This window comes from Lutjanus erythropterus, chromosome 7 (assembly GCF_056507025.1).
Source record: "Lutjanus erythropterus isolate fLutEry1 chromosome 7, fLutEry1.hap2, whole genome shotgun sequence".
NCBI lineage: Eukaryota > Metazoa > Chordata > Actinopteri > Lutjaniformes > Lutjanidae > Lutjanus > Lutjanus erythropterus.
Window position 1 is genome coordinate 39,192,295 of NC_139323.1, and position 24,894 is coordinate 39,217,188.

The 24,894-nt window shown below is 40.3% G+C and overlaps 1 protein-coding gene and 1 long non-coding RNA gene across 4 annotated transcripts in view; one reads left to right on the forward strand and one right to left on the reverse strand.

The window, feature by feature from the left end:
* LOC146324397 (uncharacterized) overlaps positions 1-13,107 on the forward strand; it is a 53,835-nt gene extending 40,728 nt beyond the window's left edge. The window contains exons 5-6 of the long non-coding RNA XR_014771231.1: positions 11,784-11,987; positions 12,719-13,107. This is a non-coding gene — a long non-coding RNA (uncharacterized LOC146324397). The remainder of the gene's footprint in view (positions 1-11,783; positions 11,988-12,718) is intronic.
* pde4ba (phosphodiesterase 4B, cAMP-specific a) overlaps positions 1-24,894 on the reverse strand; it is a 221,552-nt gene that overhangs the window by 26,655 nt on the left and 170,003 nt on the right. The window lies entirely within an intron of this gene.

Below are 24,894 nucleotides of genomic sequence, written 5' to 3' on the forward strand. Positions count from 1 at the left end.
AGACCAGAATATTTAAGCCAGGAATTTAAAAAAAAATATATGGGTCAAGTACAGCTTATTTTAAAAATAAAAGGAAAAAGTAAATAAAGACTAAGTATAATAAAAGATTGAAGTAAACAAATATCTGCACATCTAAGGCTTTAAAGTCTGTCATGAAGTTTTAAAACATCTTCTGTTACAGTTAGCATGATTATGAGTTTAGTGACTGACTTTACCTTTAAGAATTAAATTATTATTTGAACTACAGTTTGCCTTTGACCAGATATGGAGAAAAATAAGCGATGGAGTTTGTGTAATGACCACTGCTGAACTACGAGTCAATATTCCAACCCTGTTCCTGTGGTTTGACTGTTTTTCAGACAACTACAACTGTACGTCAAAGGTTGGAGTGACGCCTTGTTGGAAAGCAGAGGGGGTGTGTGATGAGGTGGCTGGTGGAGCTGGACTCAAACACGCACGCACACACACACACACACACACACACACACACACACACACACTTGTCTGCTGCTGCCCCTGCATTGTGTATATCCCAGGTCTCCTAGCTGCAGAGCACAACATGGCAGCAGGGTGTGCACTGCGGCGACCTTAGCGTGGCTACGTAGAATGTGTCCCCTGCTCTGATCTCCTCGCCATCAAAGACACAAGCCTGTTTGCTCTCTCAAACATGAGAGGCACCTGGCGCTCTGCCCACAGCCGTCCCTCGCTCTGATGAGGGGAGTGAGAGAAAGAGAGGGAGTGTGTGTGTGTGTGTGTGCGCGTGTGTGTTTAGTTTAACTCCACAAGCGTCTGATGTCAAAACAGCTTACACTCCTCCGAGATGTTTCTTCCCTGTATTCTCAACACTTTTGAGGTGGTTTGTGTTTTTGAAGAGCACAGAAAGGTCCTTTTCCCCGTAACGGTTTTCTCATTTGAACTTTTAAACTCTGCTCAGACAGAAAGTAACGTACACAGTAAGTGGTCTTAGTTACTGTATGGATTTGTTTATGGACTTTTAAATAACTCGTAAAGCAGCCATAACTTTAATGCAGCAATGGTAAAAAGAATAATTTTAATGGTCTCTAACTTCTGAGTGAATAGTGAGTTTTTATTTTTCTGTACTTACAAGGACCAAAAGTGCAAAAATTATTTAGCTGTTTTAGAGTAATGCAGAGATGTGGACTCACGTCACACGACTTGGGCTTGAGTCACAAATTTGTGTTTAAAGTCAACAACAACAACAACAAAAAAACCCTCACAACTCAACTTGGACTATAACACAAATGACTCATGACTTCACTTGGGCTTGAGCCTTTCCACTTGAAAATAACTAATACCTTCCTCTAAGGCCAAAGATTGAAAATCAGTTATTTCCCTTCAATTTTTGAATCATTTAATCTAATGTTAACACGGGCCTGCATCAACCCCATCCACACATGAGAAACAGAATGGGGTGACATGTGAGACAGTAACTTGCAGAATGAGTGCAGAAAAAACAGGACATGTAATCTCGCCAGTATGATGATGAGTTTTTTGGTTGTTTTTAAGACGGAGAACAACTATCAGAGGGTGAGGGACATACAGTTTCTAGGAGGGGACCATGGAGAACTAATGTTTTATTATTGTACTCCAGCTGGAAAAAATGTTACCAAAGATAAGTACGCAATGGTCAACAAGAATTTGCAGTATGTAAAACACGCGGGTTGAAAATTACTGGCATAGATGCAACAACTTCCAACACAGTTAGTGAGCTAATGATTAACTAACATTAGCATAACTGCTAAGTAACTTTGTAAATCAGTGAGGCTGAAAAGTGTTACGTTATGACTCGCTTAGACCTTGAAAGTCAAAATTTAGGGCTTTGACTTGGACTTGTCAGGCTAGACTTGGGGCTTGACTCAGAATTTGAGTACAAAGACTCGAAACGACTACAGAATCTGTCCACGTCTCACCAATGGAGTTAATTATAGAAGTAAAAGACCTGTTCATTCAGAGTTTGGATGATACAAAGTAAAATGGTGGTAAAAAAACACACAAATTACAAAGCGTATAATTCTGCATTGTTTAAAAGCGGAAACCAAGGATTATGGTTTGAATAGTGTAAAATCCAGATAATACATTTAGCACTTTAAATCACTTAACTTTTAGATTCTGGGTCAATGTTACATGAATACAGGCAGTGTTTTGATCCCATTTTGCAACAGTTAAAGGTTCACTGTGGAGCCAAAGGGTTCACAGTTTTCTGCTGATCAACAGATGGCTGTAACACACCAAGGAATGCAGCAAAGCACCTGCAAAGTCAGGAAAGGCAAAGACTGCAAACAAGCTAGTAAACATGGATGTAAACAATGCAGGAATTTAAACGTTGGGGAAAAAAATCAGCTTTGCGCGTTTTATAAGGATGGAAATGCATTCAACATGTTAGACATCAGGGCTAAACACACGATGTGTTTTGGACAGTAACAATGAATGAAAATATAACTTTTTTTGTTCACAATTAATTGTTTTAAAATGTGGATTACACACACACACACACACACACACACACACACACACACACCCTGATGTGCCTTGTAGTGAGACTGCATCAGGGCTAAAAGTGAGTTAGTAGATTGATTGCTTGAGGTCTTAACCACGTTCATGACTTTGATTTCCAAACACACAAAAATGGGTACAAAATCTGGTTTAGTGAGTCAGGACCTAAAACTGGTCACGGGGCCAACTTATTGTGGGTCCCCACATACTAAATCCATTTTCTAGGTAGATGCCAGACCCACTTAACTATGTTGCTTGTATAACAGTTTTACTCTGATCCCCATGCCGCTGGCAAGCAAAGCTCATACCAGTCTCCATCCCAGTGTACCACCAGTCAAATAACAAACAAAGATTTATGAACTAATCACTGAGGCACTGGACACCGACTGCCTGCTGTTTCTTAACACTATTATCATAGTTTCAGAAACCATCGACTCTGATGTCAGTGCTTTTAATACTCAGAGAAAACTGGAACCATAAATTGAACACAGCCTATATGTTGTTTTTATTCTGAAGCTAGGAGACAAACAAGTCAACTGAAATCTGTGCAAGCAAATCGACCTTTTCTTTTAGCTCTGCTTTGAGGTATTTTCAGTTGTAATTTGACTCAGGAACTTGTTGTGAGCCAAAATGAGAAAGGTGGATTTGTCTTTTTTGTTTCGATGAACAAAAGGTGACACAGTAATGTAGTCAGTTTGATTGTAGAATCTGATAAGAGGTAAATATAAGCTGGGTTAAAGGGATAGTTTAGGTTATTTGATGCGGGGCTTTATGAGGAACCAACCAAACTCAACAGGCAAAATCAGTCATTTTACCTTGCATAACACAGGAGCTTCTGATCTCCTGCTGCGTCGACCTGTTAGTTTGTTAATGTCATTGTGCGGCTTTGGTGAATCTAAACTATCCTTTTAAAACACCAAAGTCCAGCAACTCCTGTGTTGTGCAAGGTTTGGCTTATATAACAGCAGTTTCCTGTCCGAAAAGGCTGGCTGGAAAGGAAAAGCAGTGAAAATATCAGAAATATAACTTAAACATAAACCAATATAGATTTATTTATTTATTTATTTATTCATTTTAGGAGGATTCTTTTTTTAGGTGGCTAAAATACCGTTTTTGCTGACCCTGTCCACAGCAGCACATTGCTTAGCTCAGTATCTCATGCACCCCTGTCAAAGGGATTTCATTTTGGAAATCACAATGAAATATTTCTCCATTGTTTCTTTATGTTTACAGATCTTTGTATTCCAGGAGTAGATTGTTTGTATACTGTTGCTTAATGGCTCTAAACACCTTAAAATCATAGATTACAATCTTCCTGATAAGATAAAGGGTAATCACAAATTACAAATAGAAACTGACATTTACCTTCAAAAACATGCATGCATGTATTCTCACTTGTTTTAAGAGCAGCAGCATGCATGTTAGTGGCATGCCAGCAATGACTTTAGTTACAGCAGACTGCACAGTGTACTCTCATTGCCTCAGATGGACCAAGGGAAACAGTATTCAAAAGCCAAATGTAAGCCAACCACGATGTAAGAGGGGATTTCCACCGCCTCCACCCGACACAAGGACCTTTATGATCAGCACTCAGACCTACAGTATCTGTCCCACAGGGGCAGGCAGGAAAACACACACACACGCAAGTACAATCCAGTCACACACACACACACACACACGCACGCACGCACGCAAACCAGTGTCTGTACATCAACTGAAATGTCTCTTTACTGCACTCACACACAAACATATGAACATGTACTTTCCAGCTGAGGGCGGGAGGCAGAGCCGACAGGCTGCAGAGGCAGGGAGGGTTAGGAGGGATATGAGGTCAGCTCGCTGTCTGTCTCACTCTACATTCAATATTCACTTCAGTTCGGCAAAACATTAACAGTTAAAACAAAAACACCATAAAAACGTCAGTAATAACATTAAAAAATGTGTGAGCGTTTTGTGTGAATATGTTTAAATGTGTTCAGGAGTAACAGGAGACAGCGATGGACAAAACACGAGATATATCAATAATAGAAATATGTACTGAAATCCAAAACAAGAACACAAAATATGACCTTAACATGAGTTGAATGAGCTGTATTAACCACAGGTGTTCCTCTTACTGAGTGCTGCAGGAATCCTAAAACTTGAAAATGAGTTTGCATATTTGCACATTAGTAAAAGTCAGTTTGGTTTTAAAGTGTGTTTATGTTTAGGTGCCTGACGTAAGGTCTTTAGATAAAAAATAACTTGTGAATTTTGGCGTAAAAGGCGTTTGCTAACAAATGACTAAATGAAACTACAGTGGTTGTCGGAGACATTAAGCATCATCGTTGAAGTCATGTGGTGTAGTCTGTTTACAGCCAAATGTTAGCTTGTGATTTCTGCTGATTGGATTTACACATCTAAAATCATATAAGTGGTCTGAGACTGTAGCTTAAAGTTTGCCATGGAGCTTATTTTCTGTAATAACCAAAAATTAACTGGAAAAATCCTGTTGACTCTTTGTGTAGGGAACCACAGAAATGCTAACTTACAGGTTGGCCTACAAAAAAACTTCATCCCTGCAGCACTCAAGATACGACATATATTTGTGTAACAGTGATGCATTTTAGTTTTTAATCCACCATAGAAATGGTATCTTTGTTATTGTATGGTTAGTTTTGCACAATATTTGTTTTATTTCAATTCCCCCAAGACCAATAATTAAATGCTTATTTTTTAAATTTGCCGATTTCAGTGGTGTTTCTAAATATGTGTTGATCTCTTTTCTGTCAGTCTCTCTTCATCCTCAGAAATCTGTCACTTAATGGGAGACTGCTTCTTCTCTGCAGCAGCAGGTGCACACACACCCAAAGACTCATACATATACAGGGCAAGGCATCAGATTATTTAAGGACAAATGTCCCTGAGGGACGTCAAACCAGAGGAGGTGTGTGTGTGTGTGTGTGTGTGTGTGTGTGTGTGTGTGTGTGTGTGTGTGTGTGTGTCACAGCTGCATCTGTCATCCTCTCGTGGGGATAGCGTCAGTTTCCTGTCTGTGATGTGATGCTTAGATGCAGCAGAACAGGAGGGCTGCAGCAAGTTATCAGCAGCTGAAATCTATACAGCATTGTGGAGGTTAAATCCTCAGCGCACATTACCTACATGCACTGACACACAAGCACACACACACTCATAAACATGCAGGATAAGAGGTCAGCAGGGGACAACATATATATAAAGATATACATATATATATTTACACAAATGTGTAATTTTCCCTTCTAATTTCTGCTTTTAATTTATTGCTCGAGCATTCAACACGTAAACATCTCTGTTTTGAAGAATGAGATGCCACATTTCCAGTGAACGGCCGTAAACAGACCACACATGAAGAGAAACCAAACTCTGACGTCGGACGACTGGCAGCAGGTTCCTGAATGTGTGAGACGCAGCGAGAGGGAACCAGTCTTAAGTGGTGTCTCCTGCTTTACAAGAAACAGAGAACAAGCTCGTCTGAAATCCTCCGGTCAGTTACACAACACTTCCTATCAAAGATCAACCATGGCACTGTGATGCAGAGTTCTGTTGCAGCGCTGCTCCTCCACTTCTTACGGGCCTAATTATGACTTCACACGCACCGCATTGCAAAATCCACCATTGAGGAGTATTGTGAAAAGGAGGGAAGAAGGGTGGTGGTGGGGTTTGTGGTTTGAGTAGCATGTTATGTGGCTCCGAAACATCTGTTGATTGAAACATTATTGCTGTGAGCCGGGTTCTGAGAAGTGACAAGATGACATCATGAGCCTGTGTTTCATTAGAGCTCATTTATCTGATTTACAGCGAGGCGGAATACAAATAATGCTTCAATAGATGGTATCAGGATTTTTGTTGCCCTGTGGTTGTGAATTGTAAACAGAAGGGGGAGAAATAATGATTGGCTATTCTGTTGCAATGGACGATTTGCACATACTTCACCACTTATGAATTTACAGTAAACATTTGATGTAGCCATTATGGGTAAATTTATCCCCACTGGTGCCTTTTTCATGTGGTGACCCTGCAGAAGCAGTGCTGTGGACACACATTGGACGCTGACTCACAGATTAAGAATTCTAATGTGTAATGTGGCAATGTGTTGCTCTCCAGTACATGTTTTCATACTTTGTACAAGTTTATACATTTGCCATCTGTCTGTCCCTCGTGCACATACTGAGCTGAGAATCAGAGCTGTCATGTTTTCTGCTGCAGCTACCTGGACAGGTCTGCAAAGCATTCATCTCTGTTCTTAAGTCTTTTCAACCTTTTCAGATTTGCTGCTTTTTTAATGTTCTTTTGTCTGGTTAACTAACTTTTATTGTTTTGTTTACAAGTTTTTATGATGTCCTCTTGGCCTGGTCTCCCTTGAAGGTCACCAACCTCAACAGGGCTTGTCTGGTTAGGGAATATGTTTGACATGTTGGAAAATATGCTGATTTCTTGCAGCAAGATACATGAGAAGATCGATACGACTTGGATGTCTGTGCATTAAGTCTGGAGAACCGGGAGTGGATTAGCTTAGCTTAGCATAATAATGACTGGGAACAGATGAAACAGGTAGTCTGGCCTTCCTCAAGTTAAGGCTTAGACCTAAAATAAGGCTTTTAATTTAAAACAAAGGGAGCGGCAGCATCCAAGCACACTATTTGCACTTAACTGGGCAATATATTTTATATATATAAATACGTAGACATTGCACTGGCCTTAACTAGCCTGACCAATAAGGTGGCAACACTGACATATCGCAGTAACGAGCCAGTCAGTGAGACTTTCCCCTTATACTGATGGTCCCCAGCTTTGCTGCCGTCCAGTCAAAAAAAAAACATCTACCAGCATCTGTAACGCTCAGAAATCAACATGTTGTATCTCACATGTTTAAATCACACATGAAAAAAAAAGTAAAAAAAACAACTTAACATTTCTCTGTGTGTGTGGATTAAACATGTTGATAAGAGGGCTTTAGAGAAACTTAAGGGTGGTATCAGCCTCTGGTTCCAGCACTGTACAAACAGCAGGCAGCAACAGTTGGTCAGCAGTTTCTCTCAGGATAAATAAGGTTCTATTATATCCGTTTCTTATCAATTTTCATGTAGCTCTAAAATAGAAAGCACTGTATTTCCTAAAACTATTCCTTTCGAATATATTTAAAGTCAAATCAGAAAACATAAATGAAATTGTGATGACAGAAATAGCTTCTTTACGAGCGCTCAGTCAGGAGGAAATGTTTGCTCGGCTGTTTGCAGGTGAGCTTGTGCTCCTGGTTGTTAAACTTGTTGTTTCTGGCGGAGCCACAGGGGGCTTGTAGAACACTGCAGTCCGGCTTGGTAGAAAAACAATCAAGCAGATTCACATTCATGCAACTTCCAGTCTGACTTGTGACTCTGCTGCTTGTATTCGAGCTGTAATACAGTCAGTTCTGACCACAAAACTTGTAACAAAAAGTGCTTTGACTGGGTCACATGTATGAAGCATGCATGTGTGTGCTTCTGTCTGTTAGACCCCCTTATGGCTATTGCGTGTTCTTTTCCCTCACTCTCCTTGGACACAGTGTTCCCTGTCCTCCCCATAATGTACACATGTACACATTCCTGTCTGTTTCACTATAGAACCCAGTGGGAAAGCAACAGAGAAAGTCATAAATCTGAGCGGCACGCAGCAACTCCCAGAGGATGAACAGTGATACCAGATCCCTCGCAGAATCTTTAGAATAACAGCGAAAAAGTCCCTGCCGTGTTAATCAAACTGACTGAATCCAGGTGGAGTGAGAAACTTCTCAGGTTGTGAGAACTTTATTTTGGATGTGAGTCTTGAAGCCCAGGATTTATCCTTCTTGAGAATGTTGAGTGATTTTACAGTTCAGTATGTGCCCGTGTGCTCCTCTGTGCTTTTAATCCTGCCTGGAGTCCATATGTGTGCGATCAGTTCATTTCAGTCCCAAGGGGTTGTTGTGCTTGTTGGTCTTCTATTAATTTAACTCCCATCAAGACAGACATTGCGATTATTTTCTTAATTAATTATCTGTTGAAAAAAAATGCCTTCCAAAGTTTCCTAAAGCCCAGACTGTCAAAGTGAGGTCCTCATTTGTTTTGTTTTGTCGGAGCAACGGTCCAAAAGATATTCTGTTCATAATATACTGCAAATTTATTTTGTGTCCTCTGCCTAATGCATTTTCAGATACACAGACTGACTATTAATCCATTAAGATGCACACACTGAATAGTATGGCAAGTTTTTAAGTGTGTATTAATCCAGTCCAACTGGGGCTTCGGTCCTAAACGAGCCACACAGAGCTACAACTGTGATCTGATTATCTTGTCTGAAGTAGCCTAACTGGAAAAGATCCCATGGTTCTCCATCAAGTCATGCCTTGTACATCAGACTTCATCCACACATACACATGATTCGCACTTTATTCACAGGCAGGGAGACACAGAGTGATTTACGCATGTGGGAGGTGGATGTGAGGAACATAACGTGAGGAGTGAACTGAGCTCAGAGTCAGTCTGACATCACAGGGCCTGAAGGTTCACCGAGGCACGAGGCGTCTGCCTCAGTCTTACACACGCTGCTCACTGCTATCTGACTGGTCGTCATGTTCTGGTGTAAAAATCTTAAATGTTTTGTTTTTGCATGTCTCGCTGATAAAGCTGACAGAAGTGAGTGAGGCTGTCTGTTCGTCAGTCTTCTCAGAGGACCTGCGAGTGAACCATTGTCCCGTCCTTGAGCTGCACTTTCTCCCTCTGTTTTGACTCCTTCTCACACATATTCTTTTCCCTCCTTTTCGCTCCTTCTCACCACAGTGTCTCGCTCTCTTACACCCAGCTTCTATACCCAAATGTGTACACACACAAACACACACACAAACACAAACACAAACACACAGCAACAGACTGGGCTTTGTCTGTGTTACCTGAGGTGAACTCCCACTCTGAGAGCAACAGTACTGACTGGACTGAATGGGCCTCATTGTCACACTGACTGGCATTTGCCCCTCGGGTTGATTAGCATGGATCAGAGGAGCAATGGGTCCAGTTAGCCAAACTCCTGTCGCTGTTGATGCTGATTTTTTATTTTTTTTTCATTAGGTTTCAACGATTACAGAGGTTTTCTGTTGGCGCAGGGGCGGATCTGATGTCAGGGGTGAGGACAGATTTCTAAAATCATCGGGAAAACTTTTACATAACGAGAATGGGTTAGCATGCAGCTGGAGGACAGAGAGAGAGGAAGATATATATTGGGTGAATAAATGGGATATGATGCTGTTATAATGGAATAGCACTTTACTGTCATGCCATATACAGGTCACAAGATGGGTCAATGAGCCGTGAGGAGGGTGGCGTCCAGGAGCCTCAGACACACAGAACAGTTTTAATGTTTCGCCTGAGGACCCATCAACAAGGAGTCCTTTATAGATACAGAGATCTGTCATGCCACATGGTGAGACCTGACATAGCAGCGCCACACTCCAAATTCTCTGAATGAGAATGAGTCTGGAACAGTTATCAGCAGACCAAAATGCCTCTGGACACAACTGGATGGACCTACAACCAATCAGAGCAATGAAACACGTGACATAGCAGCGCTTGGTCCGTTTCCAAGCAGGACACAATATGGCAGCCGTCTGGTCACAACCTGTTTGTTATTACAGCTAAATGGTACAATAAAATATGTTCCCAAAAACATTTCAGGTTAGAAATTGGTGATGCAGTAACAGAACCTTGATTCATATTTTATCAGCACTGCCTAGTTTGACACTTTGATCTGAGTTTCGTGAGCCTGTGTTGTGACGGCTCTGCTCACTGGACAGCCCTACAACCAACCAATCAGATCAGCGGCATGTGTGACATGTGACTTTTCAAATCTTGCACCTCTGTTCAGTTTAAAACAGTACAGAGACAGAATATGTGTTCAAACTGATAAATGTTACTGATTTTGGAAAGTAAGAAAAGGAGTAAGAAAAAAAACTTACTCCATGTAGATTATAAACCCTTAAAGACAGCAGCAGTCATTAAGATCACATGTGAAATAATTATAATAGATTATAACGCTTAGCAGGAAAAAAAAAGCATAATATGTCTGTGAGTTGTAAAGTTCAGACGGGGGTGTGCTCGTGCCCATGACGTGGGTGACAAGCACGTCTGTAAAGGCCACATACAAGTTTTGAAGTGACATCTGCTGCCACCCAGGCGTCTTTTTCAGAGACGTCCCTGCTTATTTCGGCAACACAATGCAAACTCGCTTGCTGCATGAGTTACAACAGCGCGGCTCTGTAGTGAAAGAGTTCAGGTACTAGACTGACGTGCCTGCAGTCCAGAACTGTCTCACAGTGAAAATGTGTGATGCATTATGAAGCACTAATGAAGCCCACGCTGGTGAGCCACTGAAGTTGTATATCAAGCAAGAACGGGAAAGAGTTTCACTTTGAAAACTTCAACAACTAGTGCGCTCAGTTCCCAAACACTTACTGGGTGTTTTTAAGAGATGTTAATGAATCACAGTGGTAAACATGCCCCTGTACCAACTTTTTGGGATGTGCTGCAGGCATCAGATTCAAGAAGTTTGCTGACACAAGAGTTTATATTTACAAAAACAATAAAGTTTATGAGTTTGAACATTTAATATGTTGTCTTTGTAGTACATTCAATTGAATATATGTCAAAAAAGATTTGCAAATATGTTTTTATTTACGTCCAACTTCTTTGGAACTGGAGTTGTAAATAAACGGTTGTGATTGTCCCAACCACATCCAAGGCTGGTGGAATTCGTCTGAATGAATCCCGTAGACGGATCTGCAAATGAAAACATGAGCGCATCTGGTTCTCAGGCTCAGTGAGACCATTAAGGTTTTTGTTAATGTCAAAGAAATTTTAGTAGAGCATAAAAATGGGCTTTATTAAATTTGATTTGTTGTTATAAATGAGACAAATCGGGTATTTAGGTCACTTAAATATTTGTGCAGGTGTGTCAGTTTTACATGTTGAAAAATTGGAAGGTGTAGCAACTTCTAAGAGCTTTCTAGAGCAGGGCTCGGATCACTTTTACAGGTTTTATTTCAAATAATGAGGAAGTAAACAACCTCAGACAGGCTCGGTTCATGTGTCACACTTCTCCTGTTTCTTGGCTTTGATTTCTGAATAACATGTTATCGAGGCCAAGCAAGAAATCATTTTGGTCTCAACACTTTTCCAGCTGTTGTTGAACTGTCGTCAAGAAAAACATGACTGTCTTATTAACATTATCTTGACCGTATTTAGTGTGCAGGCCTTGAAACGGAGCCAGGGCAGGCCGGTCCAGGCCGGGACGGAGCAGGCTTGACGAGCGGAGCGAGGAAAGGCACCGGAGGGGTTCTATGACGAAGGGGTTTGCGTGCGACGAAGGATCAGTGTCTCCAGTAACATATGAAGACCAGCTGAGACAAACCTCAAATGACCTCGAAACAGCATGCCTCCTCATGATGGGTAAGCATGGTATGTGTCAGTGCTTCTGCGCACATGTGTGTGTGTGTGTGTGTGTGTGTGTGTGTGTGTGTGTGTGTGTGTGTGTGTGTGTGTTTATGTGTGTGTGTGTGTGTGTATTCCAGACCACATAACACAATCAAATTGGGCCAATAAAGAGTATTGGCACTGGTGAGTACGCACAACAAGATTGATTGTGTTTGTCCATGTTGGCTAAATGAAACTTCCTGATTGAATCGAGATTAAATACAAGTTCCCCCCAAGTAACAACTGAATAGGCATGTGGCATTCATGGTCCAACAGCGGTTTCAGGAAAAAACTCCACTAAAAAATCAGTAATGTTGCTGCAGAGTAATAACAGGATTTGACTGCTTTGTTTTTTTGTTGATAATAATCAGGAGGATTTTAATTGAAGTGGGGTGTTTTACTGTGGATTTTTAAAAGGCGGCTTTCTGTCTTGTTCCACAAACAGGGTGGTGTTTTTTGGCGAAGGGGGGGATGGTGGTGGGGGCACCAAATGCTTCCCAAATACCCAAACAAAAGAGCCGGTCTGTGAAGCAGAGAGCGTTTGAATCCATCTGCGCTGAGCTGAACAGGCCTGCTGGCAAGGGAATACTTCAGGGGAAGGGCAGCCGTCTACTTTATGACTGTGCTGACGTCAATGGCATAATTCAAATACTTGCAGAGTGCATGCTTCCAGCTCTCTGAACCTGCTCTCTCTCTTTCTGTGGCAGGCCACAGCTAAAACCCGACGTGGAATAGCAGTCCAGACAAACCGAATGACAAAACAACAACTGGAGTGGAGTCGTGCCAGGCTGGAGAAGCACAGAAACCACATGGTATTCATCTGCTTTAGCCTTTCAGTCGTCATAAAGGCGAGTGGCAGATTGACAAATCTTTGGAAATTCGTTGTATATTCGCTCACAGAGAGTGACAGATTACTGTAGCACAGAAACATTAACTACTTCGAGGGAACAGAAGTGTCATTAGCAAGAAGTACAAACATATTTGTAGGTTTTGTAACTGAAAAAGGAAGAAGAAACCAAACTGAAATCAATTAAACCCCTTTCTATGAAGACCTATTCTCTTTTACCAAAAGAGGGAAGTGACACTGATTCTGTGTGACGTGTGTGTGTGTGTGTGTGTGTGTGTGTGTGTGTGTGTGTGTGTGTGTGTGTGTTGGTGGCTACAAGTGAACAACTCACACACATCTACAGTATTTACAGCTGACACACTGATGAATCAACACTTCAACTGCAAAGTAACAATCAGACACTACTTTCAATTTATTAACCCTTTCAATCATCTTCTTAAGAAAAAATCTCAGACTTTGTGGTTCAGGCTTCTCAAATACTAATATTTCTCTTTTATGACACTGTCAGTTTAATATTTTTGGGCTTTGGACTGTTGGTTGGCCAAAATAAATGATTTAAACATGTCACCCTGTGTTTCAGGTGATAGTTACAAAGACTTCTCACTTTCGCCATCACGTATTGTCACCATGTGTTGTACTGTATGGTCAGTTTTGTTATTAAATTAGAAAATAATTAGTTATCCACACATACATTCAGTAGGATAGAAACCAAGTGTAATTCTTTTTGGAAATGTAATTTCCCATAAACACAATCAAGATAAAGTAACAAAACAAAACTTAAAAAAGAGATAAATAGATAATAAGATAATAAGAATAAGAATATTTAATGGCTGCTTTCACCTGTGACCCTGATTCGTGAGCCTGTTGCAGACTCTTGACTCAGACTGTTTGCTCTTTGACATCAGATGTAGACGGATTGTTTCCCAGAGTTTGCATGACATCATGACTTAGATTGTGGGATAAGCGAGGATGACATAATTGGTTGGAGCCGCGGGTGACTGCAGACAGACTGACAAACCGTCCAGATTTTGGTTTGCTCTTATGAGAGTGAGGAAGTTTGAACTGTGCTGAAAACGGTTATAAATCAAAATCTTTTTTTTTTTCATTTTTGTTTTTGCAAGGTCACTGTTGCAACAAAGTGGAATCTCAAACGTGTCATTAAGACCCTGATACGTTTTCTTTAATGAACTTTTTTTTTTTTTTTGGTTACATGTGGTTGACAGTTTTCTTTAGAAATGACGCTTACGTTTTTGTGGGTATAAGTGAGGCAGGAAATTTAATTTAATCAACAAATGTTCTACGGTCTGTTTTTTTTTTTATAAAAGTCCTGACCTGAACTCACATCTGTGCTCTTTACTTTTCCTGTTGGCCCCGATCTCAATGATAAAACACTGAGATACTGTTTGCTACGGTTTGTTTACAAGCTGCAAAATGCAACACGCCTGCTGTTTCAGGGTCAAAACTATTAGGGGAAAAGCCTGGCGACATGTTATATAATTTCAAGTTAGCTTTATCAACGTCATTAACACAATTTCTTATCTTGTTTTGAAATGAAGATTTATGTTTCACTGTATCCTGGAGAACTGATGAAAAAAACAACTCATCAAGTAGAATCAAATTTGAAGCAAAATAACTGATAACACCGTAATGACTCATCCGACCCTCGTGTCGAGCCTTTTAATAAACAAGCGGATATAAATACACACACACACACACACACACACACACACACACACACACACACACACACAGGCTAGTGGGGTCTTTTCCCAAAACTCAGCTCTGTGTCTCCCTTTGGCTGGAAGCCGCAGGAGTCTGTGCCAGCGGGGTATAGAGAGTAGGGTAAATACTTGGCACTGCAGCTTCTTTATGACACCGGAGACTTGTAAAGCAGCCGGCCTGTCGATTCTGGCCGTTCTCCAACACTGGGATTACTTTCAATTAAAAACATGAACTCACAACCGCAACAACAGAAGTCCGTGTCTGACTTTAAAGAAAAAAAAGGCTTTGGAGATTCCTTGTTGTTGTGCCAGCTATTCTAAAACCCTCGAGATGTCAGTTACTCTGTATGGAAACCTCCAACCCTCTTTAACCCTCTGAGGGACACCTGACTGACACACGAGAGTCTGAGGGCAGGGCGACGCTGAAATGTGACCTAATGCTGGACAAGGCGTTGCAATCAGCTGGCACCTTTCTATGTCTTATTTGAGACAACACAGCTGTCACTGCAACCCTGTTTGCAGCAACCATGAAGTTTGTTTCTATACTGTCATAGATGTTTATAATGGTCGGTTTAGGTATTAATTTTTAAGTAATAAATATGTTGACCAACTCAGGGGGTTGTTTAAAACCTATATGACTGATGTTTCTCACCCCGTTAGACATTTGTTTGTTTTTTTGCAGTTCCACGTCTAAATTAACGAACAAAAACTGCAAAACAGTTACAAAATGTTATATTAATTATGTCATTTAGGTCAAGTGAAGTCTTAACTAGCTAACTAACACATTTCTTTACTCACAAAATTAGTGATGGATTGACAAATAGCTGATGAAACTCAATCCAGGTGTCAAGTTTATGTAACATCAGATTGATGTCATCATAAAAGCACAGACAGTGATAAGTACATATTAGTATTTTGCAAATTTATACTGTAGCAATGACACATGAGAAGCCATTTCATTTACCGGTTCATCTGATACAATAATAGTAAACACAAGCTGCTAACTGAGGAACCATCACACAGCTTATATAAGGCAAATATTGCCGTTACGCAAACAGAAGACAGACACATTCTCACACTCCTGAACTTCGGTGACGTATAATCAGTATTCAACAACAAATAACCTTATGCAACGATCAAAATGAAAAAAGCAAGGCGAGTAAAGCCCAGCAGCGCCAATAAGAGCAGGAATGACAGAGAGGTCCAAAGGACGAGGGGAGTACAGGAGAGGGGTTGACATATAAGCGTGTCTTTCCATCACAATGTGGTAATGAGTCTGAGCTCTTATGCAACAAATTTCCAGCGTACAAACACACGTCCCTCCGTACCTTTCTCTCCCTCTCCCCATCCCCGTCTGAGAAGCTGCCATCTCATCAATCACCAACTACAAAGAAAAGACAAAGAACCAAATTCCTGGAAAGGAGCAAAAGACAGAAGGCGCATGACTTGGATAACCCTGTCAGGTGAATATCAGGACTGAGCTGTCAGAATAAAAGAAAACATATTAAATGAGATACTAGTGAGCATGAATAGATTACCCTGAAACCACATAAATGTAAATTATTTTACCTAAATAACGTGTATAAATTGTAACATCTGGACACATCTGTAGGTCAGACATTTTTTCTGATGTGTGCCATTCCTCCACCTCCCACCAAACAAACGAACCTCTGTTAAGATGCTTGGATTCGTCTCCCACTTTCCCTCTGTATCTCGCCAGTGTCGCCTGACACCGACATGCTTAAACAGAGTGTTTTCTTTAAAAATCAGCGACTATGTTTGATTAATCTTTTATGTCATTTCTTAAGCCAAAATGCTTAAAAGAATTGGTTGCAGCTTCGATGGTGTGATGATTTGCTGACTTTCTCAGTTAAACATTTTTGGGCTACTGCTTGGACAGGTCCCTGTGGAAATTTAAAAGGTCCAGTGTGCAGGATTTGGCATTGTGGCATTTAGCAACGAGCATAAAAACTGAAAAGACCTTGCCTCACTCTGCAATTCCAATTGTGGCGGAGAATAGAGTAGAGTTAAACTGTAATGAACTGATGTGGGACAAATGGAAATTTTGATGGCTGAAGTTAGTGGTTGACAGAAGTCATTAAGGAAGCAGCTTTGGGTAAAATGCTGCACTTTTCACTGTCGCTTTTTAACCCAGCCTGCCAGTCCCAATGGACAAAGGGCGAGACGAACGCCACAAATTGTGTCCTGCTCCTTGAACTGCGCTCCGTCCAGCTGCAGCTCTTTAACCACATGATGGCAGGATACTCGCCCACAAGTACTCCATCGTCCGCTGACATTTTTACAGTCAGTATTTGTTGATAACAAAAACTATCTGGGAAATTAGGTACTTTCATAAACTGTTACTCTCGCAGATATTATGCATCATAGCAACCAAAGCATCTCAGCTGAAATAACGCTGCATCTCAATCGCTGCCAGCTGGGCGTCTTCAGAAGCACGTCTGAAGGTTTCATCCATTTGAAAAGATCAATGCCTGCACTGAATTTCATGGCATCCAATAATGTGGAGGAAATTTAAACAGGTGAACAGACAGATAATACTATTCCTTTAACCAAACTAGCATCAATAAAAATCCTAGCGTCACCTTTTGTCTGTTACTGTCTCTGTTACTCATGAATGCAGGCTGGGAGTATCTCAATATTAACATCCTGGTTTTCCCAAACAGGGCCAAAACATCTTTAATTCATTAAGATGACTCCATTAAAAAAACAAAACAAGAAGTTGCCCAAGTCTTCTGGGTGTCAACACAAGTTCAGTGGACATCACAGATATTCTGGTGCAATGCAAAACACCTGACCAACAAATAACATCTATCACGAATATCTTTCGTAATTTAAATCAGATAATTCTCCACAGTGGCTTCGTCTTCGCCAGAATTAAAAAGTTTGACAACAGTTTTAAGTGTGTTCATGTGAACAGAGGAGACAATGAAGACACAAACAGTGCAATTAAGAGCATATGGGAACGAGTCAAACCGAGTCTGAGCCGTGACCACAGCCCTGTCAGCTCACTTGTCCTTCATGTGGAAAACAGAAACCTGGATTTTCACGTCAGCCTGGTCTCCACAACAAGTAAAAACAAGCCTTTTCTTTTTTATCTCCGCTGACGGACTGGCGATGGGGCCTGCAGTGTGAGTAAGGGGACTGATAATTTGACATGCGCATTCACAGACAAACACTTACTGTAACCTGTGTGATGCAGACGCTTCAGGAGAAAATATTATCGATGACGTCAGCTTGTCTCCAGGAGTCGGATCATATAAACACTGGTTAGATCTGAGCAGAGCGGGTGGTTTGGAGGAAGGCCGTGATATTCCTCACCTTCTCTCTGAGAGCAAACATACAGCTACCCACATCTGTCACACAGTGGACACACACACACCAACACACACACACACACACACACACACACACACACACACACACACACACTGATGGCAGGCTCTCACTTACATACAGTACATACACAGGTAGACTTCACCTGACAAGTCAAGGGGGCATTTCAGCAAACAGCGATTCAGCAAACACACACACACACACACACACACACACACACACACACACACACACACACACACTTGTGGACGTGAACACACAGTGGGACGTGCATTTGTCAAAGTAGCCAGGCTTGTATACACATTACATTTCAAAGTAGCGAGTCAGTGCTATTGGCAGGAAGGAGACAGAGCAGAGAGACAAAGAGAGGACAGTTTGATTACTTTTGTGGTTTAATACTGGGTCGTGGTTCCCGCTCTCCTACTGAACTCCGGTCGTGTTTCCAGGGTATTTCTCCGTGCGTGACCCACAGCGGAGACGGCGATGATGATGATGTTTGGACAGGCAGTGTGGCTGCCCGTAAGGATTACGATGGATGGAAATAAAAGAGAAAGTGGCCAGCTGTCCCGTCATCTCTTATTCTCTCTCATTCATGTGCCACGGTCCGCTGCATAGAAATGCGACTAGTCAAAGACGTCAGTGACAAACGACGAGTCCCTCAAACTAAACAACAAAGTAGGTCGAATGTGATCAGAACTATCACTTTAAGGTCAGAAAATGATCGCAGTCATCTTAAAAAGAAACCAGCATTGATTATTGGTAGGTAACAGGATGCTAACAGCAGTCATTCGTGTCAAAGTCCCAGACTTTATTGACCAAACCATCATCCTTGAGTAATTATATCTTTAAGTCTGAGACACAAAAGTCATAATTTGCACTGCAACATAAAGTCCTTGTCAGGTAAAAATAAGTTGTTTTAAGCATTTGTACATTTTTTTAATAATCTAGTCTCCACTTTACCAATGTTTAGACAATGTAACTGTGGTGAATGCTTCATCTGGATCTGTGCAGTCGACTGCTCTGACGAATAAACCTTCACACCTAAACAATAAATCGAGAGTAATTCTAGCATGTGGCTCTGGCTCTGGCCTTCCTACATAAGGATATTAATGACAAAAAGAGGGGTTAGGGATAAATGAAAGCCGTCTAACTGTCTCGACAAACAAGTTTTTCCAGGATTATCTTTGCTGGATTTATGGAGTATGTCATGACAAAAAAACTTTTATTATAATTCTTTGTGATGGAGATCTTTATTTATTAAAAAAAACAATATTTGTTAGGGGGCAGTACTTTTTTAGGCGTTTACCACATCCCTGTTTCACATGACAGCCTCGTGTTTATCTCAAGTGGTGGGAGGAATTACGTGTCCTGCTGACAGAAGATGAATCTCAGTTTTATGAAGTCACTTTTACAGTAAAGAATAAACTATAACTCACCAGCATAATCGGACTGCATTTGCTTTTATATGTAAATATTGTATAAAACTGTCAAGTTAGATCAAAACATCTTGAATTTATCATCTTTACTGAATTAAAGACGTTTAATCATCCTGAGTCTTAAAGCATGAAATCTGGCTGTTCCAAACATGCCGACAGGACAGTAATTCATAAATAAAACTGCAGCAGCAGCAGCTTATCTTAGCTCAGACGTGGATGATATGAAGCCTGGATTATATGACTAGTCTGGATTTCCTGAATTGGACTGAAGCGGAGTGGACTTCCTGGATTTCCTGGTCAGTGAGAATAATTTGCAGAAAAGTCTGCGAGCCAGATTGAAAGTAATAAAGGCATTTTAGCACCGGATTCTTCTGGAGTCAGGAGTAACCCACATTTCAATTCTGCTAAGTGTGTTTAAAGCCAGAAAATATTCACTGTACACTACAAAATGCTGCAGTCCCATCATTCCCAGCACTGTGCCACAGTACAGCCTGTAGAGAGGTTATCTGAGGAACCTGCTCTGAGTGGATCATTGTCCCGAATCAAAACTCTAATCAGTGACGGGACCACACAAAACACAAAGTGTCCATTTGAGTATGAAATGGTGTGAGAATGAGAGATGAGCGCTCAATGGAGTGCTGAAGAGCATAATACATGACCCGAGGTCGAGCACCTCTGAAACAGCAGGGTCCTCATAATGAGCTCGACACTGTCCCCGTCCTAAATGAGAAACGCTGTTCGCCATGTAGAAACAGACAAAAACTGACACTTAGCATTTAATGAAATGATAACAAGCCAATGAAACTGGACACTGAAAAAACTGTTTGGAGGAGGAACTTCTGACTGAACAGAGAGACATTTTGATTTAAACCAAAAACAGATGCAGTAAAAGCTCGTCTTTTTGTTTGTCCACCACATTTTACACTGAATTATACACTGAAACTATAAGATAATATCTCATTTACATATAAACTGAAGGGTTGGTTCTTCCAAATACAAAAAACATCTCTACTAATTCCACTGTTATCAAGCCATTTAACATTTAGATTTAGAGTTTCAGTTTAAGATACGGATATCCATCTGAGAAAATGAAGATCTAATTAATCTTTTAGTTAGTATAACGTCAGAAAATTATGAAAAAAGCTTCAAATGACTTGTTTTGTCCAAGCAACGGTCCAAAACCCAAAGAGTGTTTATTTACTCTCATTAATAAAAAAGAAAAGCAACTGCTGAACTGATTACAACTGAAATGATTATCAAAATAGTTGGCATTTAATTTTCTTTTGGTTGAATAATCAATGAATCATCTAATTGTTGCAGCTCTGCAACATTTCAAGAGCAACCTTTCTTTTCAGAAACAACGTCCAGGTTTCTCTACTGAACATGTTCCCAATGCTTTTCTTTGAAACTACATCTCCAAAAAAACAAAACAAAAAGAAAAGAGTTCCACTGAAAACTGTTCATCCAGAATATAACCCAGAGAAAGTGGGTCACTGTTTCCTGAAAGACGTGTGGTTTTTGGCAAAACAATCTCATCATCGCCAGGTAGATTCCTGGACATCCAGCTGGTCTGGAGGTTTCCATGGTAGCGCACATCCTTCCTCAGCAGATGACGTTTGCCGGTTTGTCATCCACTTTTACTGTAGATGATTCAAATGTGCATTTTCTGAGCCTTTTATTGGACTCGTCATGCAAGCTGGCTGTAAAGTTGAAACTGAAAGTTCACTCTTTAGTAAAACAATCTCACCACTCCATTACTAGTTTTTCTTTCCTTCTGTTGTATTTTTCATATTTCCCAAATGAGTGTGTTTACATGCACAGGAATATCCTGGTTATAATGTTTTGACAGTGAAGATACTTTGAACAGGTATCAGAAACCTGGATGAGACCTTATCCTGGATAGCCTACCTGGAATAATGCAATGGTGGCAGGTAAACACCTCATCCAGGTTTCTGAAGCATCTCACAGTGACCGAGATGATGAGAAATAAAGACAAACCTACAGGCAGACGGTCAGAAACCCTGATTCTCATGTATACAGGGATATGAATAACCTGTTTTTCATGCTCCATGTAAACCCCATGTCCTGAATATAATCAATGACAGGATAAGTCTCAAAACCAGGGTGCTGATGTGCATGTGAACACACAAGGTGTCCACAAAAAACTCAAGTCCATTGTATCTCAAAACTTGGAGAAATGAAACTAAAACTGTCTGCGTGGCTAAATACCACCGGAGGTAAGTGAAAACTATTTGGGGCTCAACAATAATGATTGCTCACTTGCTCTAAAATGCCACATGGAGTTAATAAATCTAGCAGCTCCCTCCTGACCAGGCAGGAGGTGAAAAGCAATTAAATATGAATTTTTTATTTAATTTTATTGACGAGTCATCTATGTATTTTTTCCCCTTTCATTCCTTTTTATTCTTATTGACATGTTTTTTCTTGTTTTCCTGTTTTGATCTCTTTTAGTGTTCTTTTTTTATTTTTACTGTTTTACTGTCTTTGTCTAGAGTCTTAGTTTTAACTTCAGTCTTACTTTTGTTTGGACTTTTTTTTTGGCCTTTCTGCTGTATGACCTCCTGGGTATCCCACTCTTTACTTTCTCCGTCAAAGCACTTTCTAAATTACGTTTTTAAAGGTGCTATATAAATAAAGTTATTATTCCATAACTCAATGTTTCATGCAAAAATGGCAGAAAAATCTGTTTTTAGCCTCTGAAATATGGAACTTTTCTCTGTTCTCTGTCTCAGACTGACAAAAAGGGCATAACCTTGGACAAAACTATTCGTATAAGGGCAAATAAAAATTGGCTTTGAGTAGATTTGTGCCCCAACACACACAAAAAAGAAAAAAACGTTACACTGAACCCTGAATATGTTTTTGTCATTCGGGTTAATTGGCCCTTTGAGGCGTACACTTAAAAAAAAAATATATCTTACAGTAATATTATGATTGTGTCATCACTTCACAATCAACAAAATAGTCTGATGCTGAATTAAAGGGGAAAATATGCTGTGGGTAGAACATAACCAAAATCTAATCTGTCAAATTAATCCTCTTAATTTATGTGCTCTGCAGGAGATGAACAATAACAACATGAGAGCCAACACAACAACAGCAACAACACGTGCTGCTAACTGTAGAAAATACTTCAGGAAGGGAGAAATGAACAAACACAAAGCTCTGCTTGATCAGGTTTATAACCTCATTATGTCACCTTTTACACAGAAACACACAGGACACCATAAACAGCAGATTTGTGGAGGTGTGTGTCTGCTGTTCCTGATGAAGATCTACAGCACAGACACACACTGGATACACACACACGGTCAGATACGAAGAACTAGTTCATGGGTACAATATACACATTCCCACGTAGAACAAACAGTGAGGTTTTTCTCAAGGAGAGACTGAAGGTAAACAGTCTTATCTGCCTCTGCTAAGAACAGAGTCTTCTCTCTACACTGATTTCTCCGTTGACGCTCTGACTGTACAATGAGCCCAGCGGAGCACCTGCACACACCACACAACACTAACTACTTCATCTGTTTAAACTGCTCTAAAGTGTTTACACAGGCATGAAAAAGCCACTGTCAGTGTGTGCTCAGTCAACAACATGAGGAATGTTTCGTACTGTTCTCCTACTGACAGCGAGTCATGAGAGACGAACCTGACGGCCAAAGTAAACTACGTTCCCCTTCGTCTTTGTTCCATGTAATTACAATGATGATGTCTCATCTGCAGGCTTATAATTTCATCCGTCATGTTAATTGTCCTGCTAACAGTGGAGTTATTATGTTTGAGGACACTGTTTTTTTTTTTAAACTGAGAACAGGGATGTAAAAAAAACTTCTCAACTAATTTTAACCATAGAAATGTACAGAATAAAAACTACAACAAAAATACGTAACATGCAAAAAGGCAGGCTGATGTTACTACTTCACTAAGACGCTGTGAAATAGTTTCAGCGCAAAAAGGAAGTAAAAACCTAAATATTACAACACTGGATTTCCCCTTTGGTCTAAAATTAAGTTAAAAAAAAAAAACGTCACTCAGACAGCTGTTGAAGGGACAGACCCCTAAACAAAAACCCCTCTGCCTGACAGGTAGAAGGAAGTTTAAATTTAATTTCAACAACTTCCGTGTAACTTGTTGGGCACTGAAATCTACCAATAACAAAACGAAAGATGTGTTCAAAATTACGTACCTGCCATTTCCACCAGGTCTGAGCTACCACTGAATGTTTATTAAATATTTTATTTTTTCTACGGTACATCATGTTTTTCCTTATTGTTCAGGGTCTACCGCTTTACATTTACTTGCAGTCAATCAAATTATTTTATCCAACCATCCCTCTTGAAGCCACACACACAATCATGAGCTGAGTGTCTCCAGTAAACTCACAGAAGTTTTTTATGCACATTTCTCACATATACAGTTAGTTAGTTTACATGCTCTGCAGTTGGAATAGTGTGACTGGTTTGTTAGTAGCCTGCGCGGTTTTGAACACAGACCAAGAGTCTACAGCCATGCTGGCAGCTCTGTGAAGCCGTACTCTGTAGGCACAGTGGTGCTTTAAGGTAAATGCTAACATCAGTATACTAACATTAACAATAACAATTATAAAACCCCAGTGTTTATCATGCTCATCATCATAGTTTAGTGTTAGCATGCTAACATTCGCTAATTAGTAGAATCCCAAAGTACGTCTGAGGCTGGTGGGAATGTCATTAGTTTTGTAGGTACAGAATGACATTTGATTAACAGTTTTTTTAGGTTGTGATCAGACCAACAAACAACCTCAATTTTGTAAATAAAAAACATGTTATGGCCATTTATGTACATCTACATGGAAATTATATTCCTGTCTCATCTTGTTTTTTTGTTTTTTTTGTGCCTGTGGTGGTTTTGAGAGTCAAAAGTCTTCACACAAGCTGTCTTTGATTGCTTGTACCCAGAGGGCTGGTTCGAGTCCTGTGAGAAAACAAAAGCCAGTGTCGGCTTATTGCTTTTAGACTTTTATGATTTATTATTTAGAGTTTTTGTGATATGAATAAAGCTGCTGAATGCACATTTCATAACTAAATTTCAGCAGAATAACTGAATAGGCCTGTTCTTGAAAACATATGTTGACGTTACTTCACCATCCATGAAGACATGCAGCTGACAGTTACATCCAGGACGTCGGCACTACTTTCATTTTGGAACCATTTTACAACCAACGACAGGATGTCTTGTTTGAACATCCGAACAATGGCCAATCAGTGTGGGAAGCTGCACGAAAATCACAGGATCACCTTTGAAAGTCATAACAGTTCATCCTGAGGGAGATATTAATGTATGTACCAAATTTCGTGACGATGCATTCAATCCCAAAAAACACAATCAGACGTCATGGGATCATCAAAGACATGAGAATTGATCTGCAGTGGACCATGAATCGTCTCTGTAAGTTTCCATGGCAATAAAATAGTTGCTGAGATTTCTTTGTCTGGACAAAGTGGTGGATCAACATCATTATC